This window comes from Arvicola amphibius, chromosome 3 (assembly GCF_903992535.2).
Source record: "Arvicola amphibius chromosome 3, mArvAmp1.2, whole genome shotgun sequence".
NCBI lineage: Eukaryota > Metazoa > Chordata > Mammalia > Rodentia > Cricetidae > Arvicola > Arvicola amphibius.
In genome coordinates, this window is record NC_052049.1 from 58,082,540 (window position 1) to 58,099,808 (window position 17,269).

Here is a 17,269-nt window from a genome sequence, read left to right on the forward strand (position 1 = left end):
GCTGCCATCTTACTTACGTCACATCCTTCAACAAACACTCTGCTAGCTTGCCCTTTCAATATACTCTCAGAACATCAGACAAGCTTATTAAAATGCAAATGAAATTAGGTCACTTGCCATTTTAAAGCCCTCTGATGTCTTCCCTTTTCATTTGGGATAAAGGCAAGTACTGAACCACTTCTCTGGTTTTAGTTTATACTTTTGGCTTCACTTTCTCACAGGACTTTACTGCCATGTGGGCGTCTTTCTGGTTCAGTCAACACCCTAGACGTGCTTTTACCCTGAGGGTTTTTCTTTATTGTGTGTGGCATTGGGAATTGGTCTAAAGGCCTTGAAAATGCAGCTCAGGAGCTGTACCATTTAGTCACAGTCTCAGCCACCACACTGAGGTCTTTGTATTTGTATTGTGGTCTTGCAGATGAGTTTTCTTCAAAGGAAAAGCCCTCCCCAACTGATACAATCCTACGTAAAACAGAGCTGCTAGTCAAATTTTCATCATAAAATATGTACAAAAATTTACTATGTTGTTATTTTTGGTAGTAAGTTCCATATAATGTTATTTATTTCCTTTAACAAAGTAAATGTTTGATCAAACTTAAAATATTTATTGTTAACCTAGAGTTAATTGGGAGTCTCTTGCTCTTGTTTTGGTACTGTTTTGATGTGTAAATTCCTGATGCTTAAAGATTGGAGGTATACTTAGCTGCTTAACATAGAAATGTGGACACATTTGTCAGAGAAGTAGGCTATATAAAGACTCAAATTTGCTACAAATGAGCCGGGCGGCGGTGGCGCACGCCTTTAATCCCAGCACTCGGGAGGCAGAGGCAGGCGGATCTCTGTGGGTTCGAGACCAGCCTGGTCTACAAGAGCTAGTTCCAGGACAGGCTCCAAAGCCACAGAGAAACCCTGTCTCGAAAAACCAAAAAAAAAAAAAAATTTGCTACAAATGTATATTTTATATTTTATGTGGTGATATGCTTATTTGTGATTGCAAAAAAAAACTAGAAATAATGTTTATGAGTTCAAACTTGTACAGGGTGAATTTATAGAAAAGTTGTCAAGTTGTCTTCAAACATAACCCTCTGCTATGTCTCTAAAAAACAAAGAAGAACAGTAGTGTGAGGAGAATATAGCAACATCTGAAATGCTGTCGTGGAAAACTGTCAAACTTGAAGAGAAACAGCTATGAAGTATAAACGGGAAGAAGCTATGGAGCAGTGTACACAGTGTGATTCCTATAATTTTCATAAAGAAATCCATGAAAAGGAATTATTGTTGGTACAGCATAAAAATAAAAATATTACCATGTAGTATACCAGCAACTACAGTGAGAACTAATGGGGAGAGAGGAGGAGGGTAGCCATTTTCATCTATGCTTCTTACAGGTTTATTTTTGAAATGCAACCTTTTTCGTTTTTATACTTAAATTTTAATTTTCAATGAAATACCAAACTGCGTCATCTCGAAGAACTTGGTTACTGTCACTTCATGAATACCATTGCTTTTATACCCTACTGTCCATTTAGTGCTGTGCTCAGGTGGAAATAAGAAAGTAGCAAAAGCAATCAAATCAAAGAAAACGTGACATGGGAGACCTGCTCTTAGTTTCTAAGAAACCCCATAGTAGATTCCCTGTCTTGTGATACTTCTGCCATCCCAGCAGGTACTCAGAGGATTCAAATTTCTTCTGTGGAGATAATTTCAAAAGTTTTGTACCATTTGTAATAGTTAAAGAGTCAAACCAAACTAGAAGTCTACCAGTAGATGAACGGATGAAGAAAATGTAGCAATACAGCAAAATGGAATTTTTTTCTGGTGTAAAGAAAAATGTAATCATTACATTTGTAGGAAAATGGATTAAGCTGGAAATGATAGTTATGTAAAATACGATAGACTCAGAGAGAGAGAGAGAGAGAGACGAGAGAGAGAACTATTAAATGTTTTCTGCCAAATATAGATGGTAATGTTTATTTATCTTTATTGTTTTGTATATGTGTACGCTTGTATGTGTGTGTTTGTGTGTGTATGTGTGTGTGTGTGTGTGTGTGTGTGTGTGTGTAGGTGACCATGAAAGGGGAAATAAGATTCTCAAGAGAAAAGGGAAGAGAGCAATAGGTTGTAGGTGACATAAGAGAAGAAAGTTTCAGGGAAAGGGCACCAGTATGTAGGAGAGAAGAGGTGAAGCAAGATCAAGAAAAACAAAGCATATATGAAAACGTCCAGTTAAACCTCCACTTTGCATGTTAATATAAAAATAATTTTAAAATGCTATGGAGAAATAAAATCAATAGGGAAAAACAAAGAAAAGAGTAAAATATGTTTAATTCAGACCTTCTTGAAGTAAATCGGGGCAATATAAGAACTGAAAGAACAAAGGGAGTTTTCAGTAGCCATTAGACAAAGAAGACAAATGATCTCTGGTCTGATTTTTTAATGCATTTGTGGTTACTTCTTCAGAGGGGTCCTCTTGAGAAGAATGCTGGAAATGGGATAGAAGCTAATCCTGTCGGGCAGGAACCTCAAAGGAACACTGAGACATTCTGAGAATGCCCTTGCTGGAAATTCCAGAGAAGAGTCACTTCTGACTTTCCTGAGATTGAAAATGAGCACCTCTGCCTAGAGCGATTTTTCACCACATTATTGAGAGGAGATGACTGGCTACTGGTTGGGTCAACTGACTCACCTGTCCCTTGGCCTCTCCTACTTCAGCTCTATTTCTGCTGTAAATCCTTCTCTAGAGCCCCAGCCTAGCAACAGCTTTACAATCCCTCATTTCCTGGAACCCCTCCTGCTATGCAGGATTTCTGCTGCTCCCTCCAAGTGCCAACCTAGCAATTTAAAAACTTTCTATCTAGAAAAAATGTCAGGTTTTTTGAGAACTTCCCATAGCTCCTTCTACAGGAATACTCAAGGGCATAAGATTCTTCGGAACAAGCAAGAACATTCACATACCACCAAGAGACAATGATATCATATAATTAAAATACATCAAATATTTAAGCAAACAAATGTTCACACATGACTTTTTGTCTCCTATAGGTATTCATTCCTGTAACCCAGGTGTTGAGGCATTTAAAGCTTACTTTTTTCATCATGAATGGGCTCATGTAACAAAAAAAAACAAGTATGTAGATTTGAAGTTAGAGAAATAAAAGCTTCTCAGTTGGTGGCATCATTTGGGAAGGTTTAGGAAACACTGTCCTCCTGGAAGAAATATGTCATGGGCATTGTGCCTGAGAGTGTACATCCACACACCATTTCAAGTTCCTATACCTGGTTAATGCTGCATGCTGAGGATGTAATTTCTTAGGTTCCCAACATTGCTGCCACATCTGACACTTGTTGTCAATACACATTCATGATGATCCTGTAAACCTCTGACACTCATAGACATCTACAAAATTTTACATCTGGATAAGTATATTTATGTAATTGAAGAAAAGTGTGAAATCAAAAAAGGTTACCTTAGCATTGAATTCACATGACTTCTGTCCAATGATTTTGCAGGTGCAAACAAAATGGATTCTTCATGTTTGCAGATGGCTGATACATCAAAGACTCCCCCCCCCCCAATATTATGTAAGTAACTGTGTGCTGACTGAAGATATTACCAAAATATTTATACTCATATTCCCTTCAGTATGAATCTTCTCAGGTCATCCCAGCACTGAGTAGGCAGACAGGCTAATCTCTGTGAGTTCAAGGCTAGCCTGGTCTACAAGTGAGTTCCAGGACAGACTCCAGTGCTACAGAGAAACCCTGTCATAAAAAACTGAAATTAAAACGAAAAAAAAAGTTTCTCTGGAATATGATTTTTTCCCTCATGGTTTTAAAATCTAATGACACATACAAAGGCTTTACCACATTGGCTAAATTTGTAGGGTTCCTGTTCAGTATGTGTCCTTTGAAGGATGTGAAGATTTCTATAATATGTAACTGATTTTCCATTTCTCTAGTACTATCAATATTTTAAAGACATTTTGTATCATTTTGATATCCGGTAATAGGAATTAACTCCTGCAAGAGAAATACCATCTTCATGTACATGATTTGGTAAAGACTTTAGACATCACAGTTGACTGTGGTTTTAAGAAATTCTTGTTTCATGTCTTTTTCATTATGAAGAAAGTTAATTATTTACTATCATCACTCAAGACTGCTGGTAGAGATTACTGCATTGTTGTTTCTAAACTGCAGCATTTGATACAGATATTAAAGTGTTGTACATGTTTAACAAATCCATTTATTATAGTTTATTTGTGGTATTTGTATTCCTTCTCTGACTTTTATACATCTCTTACTGTGCTTTCACTTAGTGATAGGTATTTTTCTTCTGAAATATATAGAATGAGATGCCCATCATCCGAGTGTTACATCATTTACTTAAATATCAGGCACTGTGTGGTCATGCTTTTCAAGGAAGGATGACTATGGAAGGATGGAGGATTGCTGTTCCTGGTTTTGTTTTTCATATTATTCAAATTCCTTTGGGGTGGTGTTTGTTATCCAGCCTATCTTGTATGCCAATTATTAGTTATGAATATATTTAATATATCTAATAATCCTCATGTGTAAATCTCTTGAGTGTAAAACTAAGGGGAGATGATGTACCCCAATATTTGCTATTTTGTCAACACATTTTACCAAAGTTAGTGTTAAAAAGCTAAATAGAAAAGAATATAAGAAGCAATTAAATGCCTCGTATGTGTATCCAAAGCAACCTTTACATCGAAGGGGTAGAGATGTAATAATGTAAATAGTCAGTCATCAAATGTATATTTCACAGTATAGCTTGATGTTCTATTGATATACATACATACATATATATATATATATATATATATATATAATTTGAAGTTCTGTGCATTTTTCTGTTTTCATTTGTTACTTCATTATGAATTGCTTCCTCCTAAGGGAATTATCCAGAGATTTCAGATAATGTAATATCAATGAGATTTATTTGAAAGAAAGCTTGTTTTATGTGTGTACAATATGATTATGAGTTTTAGGCCTGACAGATATGTGGAGACCAAAAGACAACATTGTGGGGGTGACTTTTATCTCACTTTATATGATCATCAAGATTACGTTACCAGCCTTGCCCACCATATACATTTCCTTTTAAGCCATGACCCTGATAAGTTGAAACATTAAGTCAATAAGATATTGCCTTTTTAGATTGCAAACATGTTTTCATTGAAGGATATAGGAAAACAGGACAATTTGAATAATAAAACCTTTTTGCAATTGAAAAAAAACTTTCTATCTAAAACAAAAAAAGGATAATAAAGCGAAATTTGGTGATGGAAGAAATAGAAAAGAAATGTATAGCATAATCTAAGCAACATAAACCAGGAAGTTTAAATAAAGCCACAAATAAATTGGTGACATAAAAATGCTCTAAGTAGTTAAGAGTACTTTCAGTCCCCAGCACCCGCAGCACACAGCACCTAGACCTCCAACATGCAAGAAAGTAATGTTGTTGAGGTCTGTGATTTCCCTGTGGACCCCAACACACACATGACATATACATACACATCAGTAAAAAGAAAATAAGGTTTAAAAATGTTTTAAGAAGGCAGACTGAAACTAATATGAAGATTAATAGGAATTAGTAAAACCAGAGAAACTTAGTCTGAAAATCAGCATAGATATCTAAAGCCAGAATATTTCAGTGTAAGGTCAAAATAAATCATAGATAGGGAAAATGAATCTAAAGTATTCTAGAAAAGACAAAACACTCATATTGAACTAGATGGTATTTAAACCAAAAATGGTTTTCAGAATAGCAGAGACTACACACCACACACACACACACACATATGCATTTAGATGGATATATATATATATATATATATATATATATATGGAGAGAGAGAGAAAGAGAGAGAGAGAGAGAGAGAGAGAGAGAGAGAGAGAGAGAGAGAGAGAGAGAGAGAGAAATATGGGATAACATCTGTCAAAATGAGAGCTGGAGAATGAGAAGCAATCTTCTAAAAGTTTTGACAATTCAATTAGACATAAATAGACAGTAGTAAGTGAAAATCTATTATCAAAGTTGAACACACTTTTAAAACTTATTCTTTAAAAAGCTGATAAGCAAAATAAATGTTCAGTATATGAGAATAATTTAAAAGGATCTCTGATAAAAGAAAAAATGAGGATAAGAAATAAAACTACCAACACATGGCTTGTTTTCGTTAAGAGGAGAGGATAATTTTATGGGACACAATATACTCTTTTATCCTTCGTTCTGGTCATCAGGGGATAAAGCATAGTCCCCTCTCTCTTTCTCTTCAGCTTTGGTGCAACTTTCTAGGATGAGGCTAATAAAAGGGACTAGAGTATATGGTTTCAATTGACAAGGGACAGGGTATAAATCCAGCTTGTTGAGACTCCCTCAGTCGTCCTTCACCCCATATAAAGTACCAGAAGCCTGAGCATCTGGTTTTGCTCAAGCAGTATTTCCAAACAAAATAGGGGTGCCTTTACCCTGCAGGGCACAGCCAATAGATGAGGTAGCTTGAATGAGAAACGGCATGACTTATTACTTAGCAACCACTCCATCAGGTGCAGGTGAAACAGCAATAAGTCAGTACAGAAGCCATCTTCTGTTGTTCTTTCTACAGTGCCACATTTTCCTCCAGACAGTGACAGCATTTTGGATCTCCATCAAAAACTCTTTCCACAGTCTCAGCCTGTCCCTCAACCTGTGATGCTCCAGGGTATAGGAGCTCCTTCTTTCATTATTGCTTCCTTTATTTGGGTGTGGTTCCCCCTTACAAGTCATCTTTTAAAAGTAGTTCTTTTTGTAACATTGGCACAGTAAGTCTCTTACAGACTGTAATGTTTGTTGTCATGATTTTTAGAAATGGTCTGTCTTATCCATCTATGATCAAATAAATAAGATATCCTCGATTTTTTTCTTAAATAAAATATCATGAGTTTTTTTTTTTAAAGCACCTAAAATATCTAATTAGTGATAAGCAGGACCTATAACTAACTATTTTATGTTCTACAGGGAAGATGTTTTCTCAACACTGGGTTTACCTAACCACAAGAGATCTTGCAAAGTTTTCTTCAAACCAAAGATACAGTGTGATAAATTTCCAAACATTAGAGAAACTCTGAAACATAGCTTGCTCCAGTACTGAGGGGACCGACCAAAGAAGTGAGCAAACAGCCACATGGCAGGATGCTCCACTCTCTGACCTCCCTAGCAGGACTAAACCCAGGCTCCTTCCCCAACTCCCTTGGCTTTTCTAGGCAGCCTGCAGAGAGTTTCCTGTGGCTAGACTCTCCCCCTCACCCTCCTGCCCCATTCAGCTGCCATCCAAACTACTAGCACTCAATCCTGCACTCACTCCCATCTATTTCCTGCAACCTTGGTAGAACTCTAAAACACAGCTTTCTCCAATACTGAGGGAATTTAAGAGATGAGTGAACCACCACACTGCTTGATGCCCCATTCTCTAGGACTTCCCCAATGGGACAAAAGCCAGGGACCCTTCCCCAACTCCCTCGGCTTTTCTAGCCAGCCAGCAGAGAGTTTCCTGTAGTTACGCTCTCCCAAAAGCCAAACACCACTACTGAATCCCCCAAGCTACTAACCACACCCCTCCTAAGAGCTGAGAGCTGGCTATAAAACTGAGGAGACAAGAGCATGTTACAACACTGAGAAGATTAAGAAAGAGCACCAAGAGAGCAAACCAGTAGAGAATATCAAGAGAGAAGGTGTATAGAGACTTCAGAGGCTTTCTGAGACAGACATTGATAGTACAGAGCAGACCAAGAAAAACTCCCAAATACTCAGACAGGAACAGCAAGGATAGGACCGACACGCAAAGACACTGAAGGAAGAGATGGGTAGGTGCCAATGCAAGAATTCCTCCAACAACCTAAAAAGCAACATGGTAACACCAGAACCCAGTGGTCATATAACAGGAAGACTTATACATCGTAACCCTGAAGAAGTAGAAGAAAACAACTTTAAACATAACTTTATGAAAATGATGGAGACCATTAAAGAGGTAGTGAAAAGCTCCCTTAGAGAAGTGGAAGAGAAAACAAAAAATGGAAGAAATTAATAAATCCCTCAGAGAAACTCAAGAAAACTAAGAAAAAACAATCAAACAGGTGAGGAAGACAGTTCAAGACTTGAAGACTGAAATAGGGGGAATAAAGAAAACACAAACCAAGGGAATCCTGGATATGGAAAATCTGGATAAAGGAACAGAAACTACAGAGACGAGTATAACTAACAGAATGCAAGGGATGGAAGAAATAATCTCAGGTGCTGAAGATACCATAGAGGAAATAGACACATTGGTCAAAGAAAACACTAAATCCAACAAAATCTTAACACAAAACATTCAGGAATTCTGGGACACAATGGAAAGACCAAACCTAAGAATAATAAGGGTAGAAAAAGGAGAATAATTTCAGCTCAAAGGCATAGAATATATATTTAACAAAATTATAGAAGAAAACTTTCCCAACCTAAAGAAGAATATTTCTATGAAGGTATAAGACACTTACAGAACAACAAATAGACTGGATAAAAAAAAAATCTCCTCACCATATAGTAATCAAAACACAAAACATAAAGATTAAAGAAAGAATATTAAGATCTGCAAAAGAAAAAAGTCAAGTAACATATAAAGGTAAGCCTATCAGAATTACACCTGACTTCTCAATGGAAACCATGAAAGCCAGAAGGTCCTGGATAGATGTGCTACAGACACTAAGAGGCCACGGATGCAGGCCCAGACTGCTATACCCAGCAAAGCTTTCATACACCATCAATGGAGAAAACAAGATATTCCATAGCAAAAACAGATTTAAACAATACGGATTCATAAACCCAGACTTACAGAAAGTACTAGAAGGAAAACCACAACCCAAGGAAGCTAACAACAACCACAAAAACACAGACATCTGACAATTCCCCACAAGCATAACCCAAAAATGGAAATACACAAACACTACCACCAAAAAATAACCAGAGTTAACAACCACTAGTCGTTAGTATCACTTAATATCAATGGACTCAATTTACCTATAAAAAGACACAGGTTAAGAGAATGTATGCAAAAACAGGACTCAGACTTCTGCTGTTTACAAGAAACACACCTCAACCTCAAATATAGTTACTAACTCAGAGCAGAGGGTTGGGAAAAGGTTTTCCAATCAAATGGACCTAAGAAACAAGTGGGTGTAGTTATCCTATTGTCTAACAAAATTGATTTCAAACTAAAATCCATCAGAAGAGATGGAGAATGACATTTTATGCTAATAACAGGAACAATTCATCAAGATGAAGTCTCAATCCTGAACATCTATGCCCCTAATTCAAGAGCACCCACATATGAAAATAAACATTAGTAAAACTTAAATCACAAATCAAACCCCACACACTAATAGTAGAAGACTTCAACACTCCACTCTCTCCAATGGATATGTCAACCAGACAGAAACTTAACAGAGAAATAAGAGATTTAACAGATGTAATGAATCAAATGGACTTAATAGACATCTATAGAACATTCCATCCAAACACAAAAGAATATACCCTCTTCTCAGCACCTCATGGAACTTTCTCTAAAATTGATCACATACTCAGTACAAAACAAACTTCCACAGATACAATAAAAAGTGGAGAACCCCCCCTGTGTCTTGTCAGATCACCAGGGATTAGAATTTAACAAGAATACTACTCTCAGAAAGCCTACAAACTCTTGGAAATTGCACAGTTAACTACTGAACCACCCCTGGGTCAAGGAAGAAATAAAGAAAGAAATTAAAATCCTCCTTGAATTCAATGAAAATGAAGGCACAGTATAACCAAACCTATGGGACGCTATGAAAGCAGTGCTAAGAGGAAAGTTCACAGCACTAAGTGCCCACATAAGGAAAACGGAGAAAGCTCACATTAGTGACTTAACAGCACAGCTGAAAGCTCTAGAACAAAAAGAAGCAGACTCACTCAGGAGGTGTAAAAGACAGGAAATAATCAAATTGAGGGGTGAAATCAATAAAATAGAAACAAACAAACAAAAAAATACAAAGAATCAATGAAACAGCTGGTTATTTGAGAAAATCAACAAGATTGACAAACCTTTATCCAAACTAATCAAAAGCTAGGGAGAGAGAACATCCAAATTAACAAAATCAGAAATGAAAAGGGGTACATAACCACAGACACTGAGGAAATTCAGAGCATCATTAGGTCTTACTACAAAAACCTGTACTCCACAAAATTGAAAAATGTAAAAGAAATGAACAATTTTTTAGATAGATACCATATACTAAAATTAAATCAAGACCAGGTGAGTAATTTAAACAAATCTATACACTGCAAGGAAGTAGAAGCTGTCATAAAAAACCTTCCAACAACAACAACAAAAAGCCCAGGACTGGATGGTTTAGTGCAGAATTCTACCAGAACTTCCAAGAAGAGCTAATACGTATACTCCTCAAAGTGATCAAAATAAAAGAAACAGAAGGGATATTGTCAAACCTCTTTTATGAGGTTACAGTTAGCCTGATATAAAATAACACAAATACTCAAGCAATCTCACTCATGGACATGGATGCAAAAATTCTCAATAAAATACTGGCAAACTGAATCCAAGAACACATCAAAAATCATTCATCATGCTCAAGTAGACTTCATCCCAGAGATGCAGGGCTGGTTCAACATACAAAAATCTATCAATGTAATCTATCATATAAATAAACTAAAAGAAAAAACCATATGATCATTTCATTAGATGCTAAGAAAGCATTCGACAAAATCCAACACCCCTTCATGATAAAGGTCTTGGAGAGATCAGGGATACAAGGATCATATCTAAATATAATAAAAGCAATATACAACAAGCCTACAGCTAACATCATATTGAATGGACAGAAACTCAAAGCCATTCCACTAATCAGGAACAAGACAAGGCTATCCACTCTCTATATATCTCTTCAATACAGTTCTTGAAGTTGTAGCAATAGCAATAAGGCAACAAAAGGAGATCAAGGGGATTAAAATTGGAAAGGAAGAAGTCAAACTTTTATTATTTGCAGATGATATGATATTTTACATAAGTGACCACAAAATCTCTATCAGGGAACTCCTACAGCTGATAAATACCTTCAGTGATGTGGAAAGATACAAGATCAACTGAAAAATTATCAGTAGCCCTCCTATACACAAATGATAAAGAAGCTGAGAGGAAAATCATAGAAACCATCATCTATAACAATAGCCACAGATAACATAAAATATCTTGGGATAACACTAACCAAGGAAGTGAAAGACCTATTTGACAAGAACTTTAAGCCTTTGAAGAAAGAAATTGAAGATACCAGCTAATGGAAAAATCTCGCATGCTCTTAAAAAGGAAGGATCAACATAGTAAAAATGGCAATCCTACCAAAAGCAATTTATAGATTCAATGCAATCCCCATCAAAATCCCAACACAATTCTTCACAGACCTTGAAAGAATGATACTCAACTTTATATGGAAAATCAAGAAACCCAGGATAGCCAAAACAATCCTGTACTATAAAGGACCTTCCGGAGGCATCACCATTCCTGATATCAAGCTCTGTTACAGAGCTACAGTAATGAAAACAGCCTGGTATTGGCATAAAAACAGAGACGTTGACAAATGGAATCATATTGAAGACCTGGATATTAATTCACAAACTTATGAGCACCTGATTTTTGACATGGAAGCTAAAATTATACAATAAAAAAGCATCTTCAACAGTGGTGCTGGCATAACTGAATGTCAACATGTAGAAGAATGAAAATAGATCCATATCTATCACCATGCACAAAACTCAAGTCCAAATGGATTAAAGACCTCAGTATAAATCTGACTACGCTGAACCTGATAGAAGACAAAGTGGGAAGTAGTCTTCAATGCATGGGCACAAGAGACCCCTTCCTAAATATAACCCCAGTAGCACAGACACTGAGAGCAACAATAAATAAATGGGACCTCCTGAAACTGAGAAGCTTCCGTAAAGCAAAGGACACAGTCAATAAGAAAAAAGGTAGCCTAATTAATGGGAAAAGATCTTCACCAACCCCACATCAGACAAAGAACTTATCTCCAAAATATATTAAGAACTCAAGAAATTAGACATTAAATTCTAAATAACCCAATTAAAAAATGGGGTACTGAACTAAACAGAGAATTCTCAACAGAAGAATTTCAAATGGCCAAAAGATACTTAAGAAAATGTTCAATATCCTTAGCTATCAGGAAAATGCAAAGTGGAGGGAAGTTGCTAGAAGGCTTCTAAGAATTTTGTCTTACTAAAAAAGAATGTTTTTGAGAAATGCAGTCTGCCCACGAATCTGCTTTCTAGGAGAATTTTACAGTCATTGTGATTATTAGTGATAATTGTCAACTTGACAGAATCTTGGGTCACCTGGAAGATGGATCTCTGCAGAGAGTTATCTTGATCATGTTCATTGACATGGAAAAGAATCCACTAGAGGTATCTTCTCTTTATGACGACCCTTCTTTGTGTAAGTGTACAAAAAGAGTTGAGCAAGATCATGTATTAGTTGTTCTCTTCTGCTCTCTGAAGAAGTGATATGACAAGCTGCTTCATGCTCCTGATGCCTTGACTACCCGCTCATGATGGGTTGTACCTTAAATTATGAACCCAAATAAACCATTTCTCTCTTAAGTTGTTTGGTTAGATATATTGTCAAAGTGACCTTAAAAGCAACAAAGTTGTGGAAAAGTGAGGCAATTGGTACTCAGACGGATCGTCATGAATCAAGCTGTCTTCGTTTGTTTCCTATACATTTGTACATTTGTCATCTCACAGTTTGCTTCCCTGAAAGTAAAGGCTTCCCTTTTGTTGCTTTTCCGATAGGGTATTGTTCTCGGATTAGATTTGTCTCTGAAGAGATGCTGTGTTTCAGCCCAGTTCTATAGCTCCTAATCCCCCCTCACTCACTCTCCACGTGTGGGCTACCTGGGCTAACTGAACTATGTTTTCCTCTGGTTAATTTGTGTTTAGACAAGTTTTCACAGGATATCTGCAGAAATCACAAGACTACAAATCTTTGTGGTCTCAAGTCATTAAATTCAAGAGTATGAAGAAGAAAACAAACTTTATTTTTGTGAGTAATAGAATGTAAAATCTTCACTGGTTTCAAATTTTCTGTTTTTTCCTTATTTCTGCTCAACATCTAGCAAAAAGGTACAATTCTTTATTTTGTAATCTAAATTTTTGAAGTGTTTCTTGATAATGTGATTCTTTCCCATATGTACTACATATAGGATTATCTTATGTTCTGTTCCTAAAGTATAAAGGCATACTATGAAAATACCTTTTCCTCACTGTCTATATAGTCTTTCCCTCAATGCCCTAGGCTTCTTGTCCTAGAAACACACTTTGCATTGTGCATTGGTACATTAGAAGTACAGGTCTCAGTGTGAAGAAGTCTATTCTCAGCAAGAAATGAAGGAGGCTTACAGGGTGGTTTCTTTCCATATTAACAGTTTGAATACTAATTGTCTATACTCAAATGAGTAACAGGTTTGGGAAAGGATTTTCATTCACTGTGTGTTTCAATTCCCTTGCCCTTCACTATTCTCTGCCTAACATTCCAAATAATTTACCTGTACCAATGATTTTGCTGTGGGTGCTGCTTCTGAAACATCCTGAGATATGGTGTATGACAGAAACAGGTATCTCCTGAAAGAGAAAGGGGACATGTAAATGAACATTTCCTGTCCCAACTGTACTAATAAATCAAAATCCATATCAATGTGAAATATTTTGAGGTTAACAGTTGTTTTTGGATAAAAATAGATTCAATAATTTAATAAACTCTTTTCACTATCATAATAATCTACCCTTTTTCTATCATTTCTCTTTATTCTCTTATTTCTTTTAGAAAGATATGACCAATAACAATTTGTAACCAACTCCACTTAAATGAAAACAAACATTTAAAGTCAATGTTTTGGAAATGTGGGCATAGGTTTCTATACTACTTCTTGCTGATTGGTGGGTGCTGGCAATCTTTGGGGGACCCTGAGAAAATCAGAATAATTGTTAAGTCTTGACTGGATTCTTTGTGAAGCTGTATCATCTCAGTCAGTGACCTGTAAGCAATTCTGGATGCTGGATTGTCTGGTCCATCAGTTTCCATTGGAGAATTTTTAGGGTGTCTTCTTTGATCAAACCTAATTTTTGTTAACCTGGAATGAATCCACAAACTCTCATTTCCTGTGGAAACAAAAGCATAATCTCTCCTCCAAATTAACATATCTTTTGATTTAAATTTTAAAGTTAAGATAATTTTAAAATATATAGATTGGTTTAATAAGCAATTTTCATAATCCAAGGCCTTTTAGCAGCCCAAAATTTTAAACACAGCACAATAATATACATAATCTAGACTCTCTATATCTTTCCCATTTTTGTGTGGTTTATTTCTATTATATTACTTTACTTGCCCTTTTAAAAACTTTATTTTTTTAATCTAAAATTATATATAGTCTTTCTCTTTTCTCTTTAAGCCTATATATATATATATATATATATATATATATAATATATATAATATATATTTATTAAACACCCTGAACCTGAAAACCAATTTATAGGTGTTTTTTCCCATGTGAATCTGTCTTATTGTGTGTCTGTAGTCTTTTCTGTCTGTGTGAGCAAAATAAAACTGCTGTGTAACTTAAGTCATGGCCTGCTGGTGCTAGGCCCTCTCCTTTGGTTCCCTGACAGTTTAGTCTCATAGTGGAGGTCTCATACTGTCAGCTCTGGGAACAATGTTTACTGTCCCAATTCTGGGAAGTTTCTAGGTCCATGCCACCACCAAGTAGTATGCCACTGGCTGCTCATAATTACCATATAAGTGTTTGGTAGTAGGACCTCTTAAAAGAGCCACACAGTTTTGCCACTAGCACAAGCCAGAAAGCCATCTCTTAAAGGAGTTGTAACTCTGCTCACTGCCAGCAAACAGAGCCCACAAAAAAAGGCAGCTACCGAGAAGCCATGCTTGACTCTGTTCTTATGTGTCTAGAATCGTCTTTGTAAAGCTTTGTCAAGTTTTGTGTAGAAATTTTTGGCTACACATTGGAATGCCTAATGTAAATTAAGATTTTCTATTCCAATTGCCTGCTCCCAAGTAACTGACAAAGAGGATGAATATGAATTGTAAGTGCTTGGCCAATAGCTCAGGTTTATTACTAGTTAACTCTTACACTTAAATTAACCCATGTTTTTGTTTACACTCTGCCACATTGTAGTACCTTTATTAGCATGGCACATTCTTCTCTTTTTCCCTCTGTGTCTGGCTGGTGACTTCTCACTCTACTTTTCTTTCCACATCTTTAGTTTGGCTTTCCTGCCTAGCTTTGTCTTGTTTGGTTATTGACCAGTCAGCTTGCTTATTCAACCAATCACAGAAACAAATCTTCACAGTGTATAAAAGGATTTTCTACAGCAGAGACATGCTAGGTTTAGAATACATTTCTTTCAAAATCATGGAATAGTAGAGATTTAGGACACTAAAATTGTACCTTATATAATTTTGTATCTTTGTCATAGAATGAAAAGGTTGTACATAGAAAATGAAAATGTCTTTTCCTTGCTTTTTAGTATTTTTCTGTTCTTTGGTGACAAGACTGCCAGGCCTCCTTAGCCTTACTCCCTAGGGAAAGGTGAGTGAATTATTTGACTTTCCCGCAGCCCCATGATGCAGGACAATCAATGCGATAGGGAGTCAAGTCAAAGCAGACACTCAACTTATTACTGTGTCAGCTTATAAGTTAAGTTACATCGTGTGATGTGGGGGTAACCAGCCAATGAGAGAGAGACAAGCCCTCCCTCTGGCTAGAGGGGCGTCTACCTAGATTTTGCTGTCTCTTTGAGGCTATCTTTCATACTCAAGCTAGACTTTTCTCTGCCCTACAGGCCTCGAGGTACAGGTCCTGAGATAATTTTGGTTCAACACAAGACTAATTTTAAAAACCACTTTTTATAGCTGTAAGCTATTTCTTTGAGAAAATTCCCACATTACTATTAATGTTTTCCTTCATTTTAGATTTTGAATGAAAGGTTAAAGATCACATTTTAGAAAAGTCAGTGATACAATGATAGAATCTTTGCATAAAATCCCTTTGATATTTTTCAATAATTTTAAAACTTATCCATCAAGAGAAAAAAATCTGTTAAAACTCACAATTTTGAACACTTCAGAATATGTAATGATACATCCATTTTAAAGTGACAACTTAGTTTAAATTTAAATTTTAGGCCAACTTTTCTAAATCTTGTACTTAAAAACTGATGGGGTCTTGAGTGGAGATTTCATTTGGACAGGTGCCAGCGATGGGGCCCAAGACTCATAACCCACTCAGGGGAGGAGTTTGACCCCCAGTGGCTGGGAGAAGGGGTATTTAAGGGAAGAAACCATAACCCAGTTATCCAAAGGGGGTAGGGAGGGCGTCATTGGAAAATTCCAAAAGTAACAGTGATAATCACAAGGGGGTAACTCCCTGTTTCTCAAGATTATTCTCAAGATTATAATCTAACTTTATCTTCAGCTAGTTCCTGAAACAGTTACTGACCTGGCTAATCTAGATTTTTGGTTCTTCTCTTTGGCTCTATTTTTTCCTGCTAGAGGGGTCTGGATTTATCGGGGTCTTTCAGTGGGAGAAAAAGGAAAAGCAAAACGCAAAGAAAAAGTGTAGTCAGACTTTCTAATGAAATAGTTAATATCTGTGTATGTCAGTATTGTTTAGGCTTCTTCACTGCTATATATGCTGTTTTATAATTTTATGGCTTAAAATCTATACAATACGTAATATCTGCAAGCACACGCATATAATTAGAAGCATACATATTATGTGGTGTGCATGTGTGTTCTACTAACTACGGATGATTAACATCAGTTTTTCCCTTGTCAACCACTCTGCATTTTCAGCTTTGCTAGAAATGAAGAGAGATGTAAATCTGAGACCAGGTTACCCATCCCAGGGAGAGCAATTTTCCCAGAATTGAGAGCCTCTAGATCTCTGAGATTGATCTGGATCTGTGTAATTTTCTAATGTCAATTCTGAACCAGGAGACTCAGTACTTTGAGCAAGGAAGGTAAGCATAAACTGAAGACAAATTCAGACAGTGAGAATCTGGCGTTTTTTGACCTTGAATGCATCTCAGCCCCCGAATCCATTCTTGCTTCCCTCAGATGTGGTGAAGAAATGCTGCAGTGGTTTA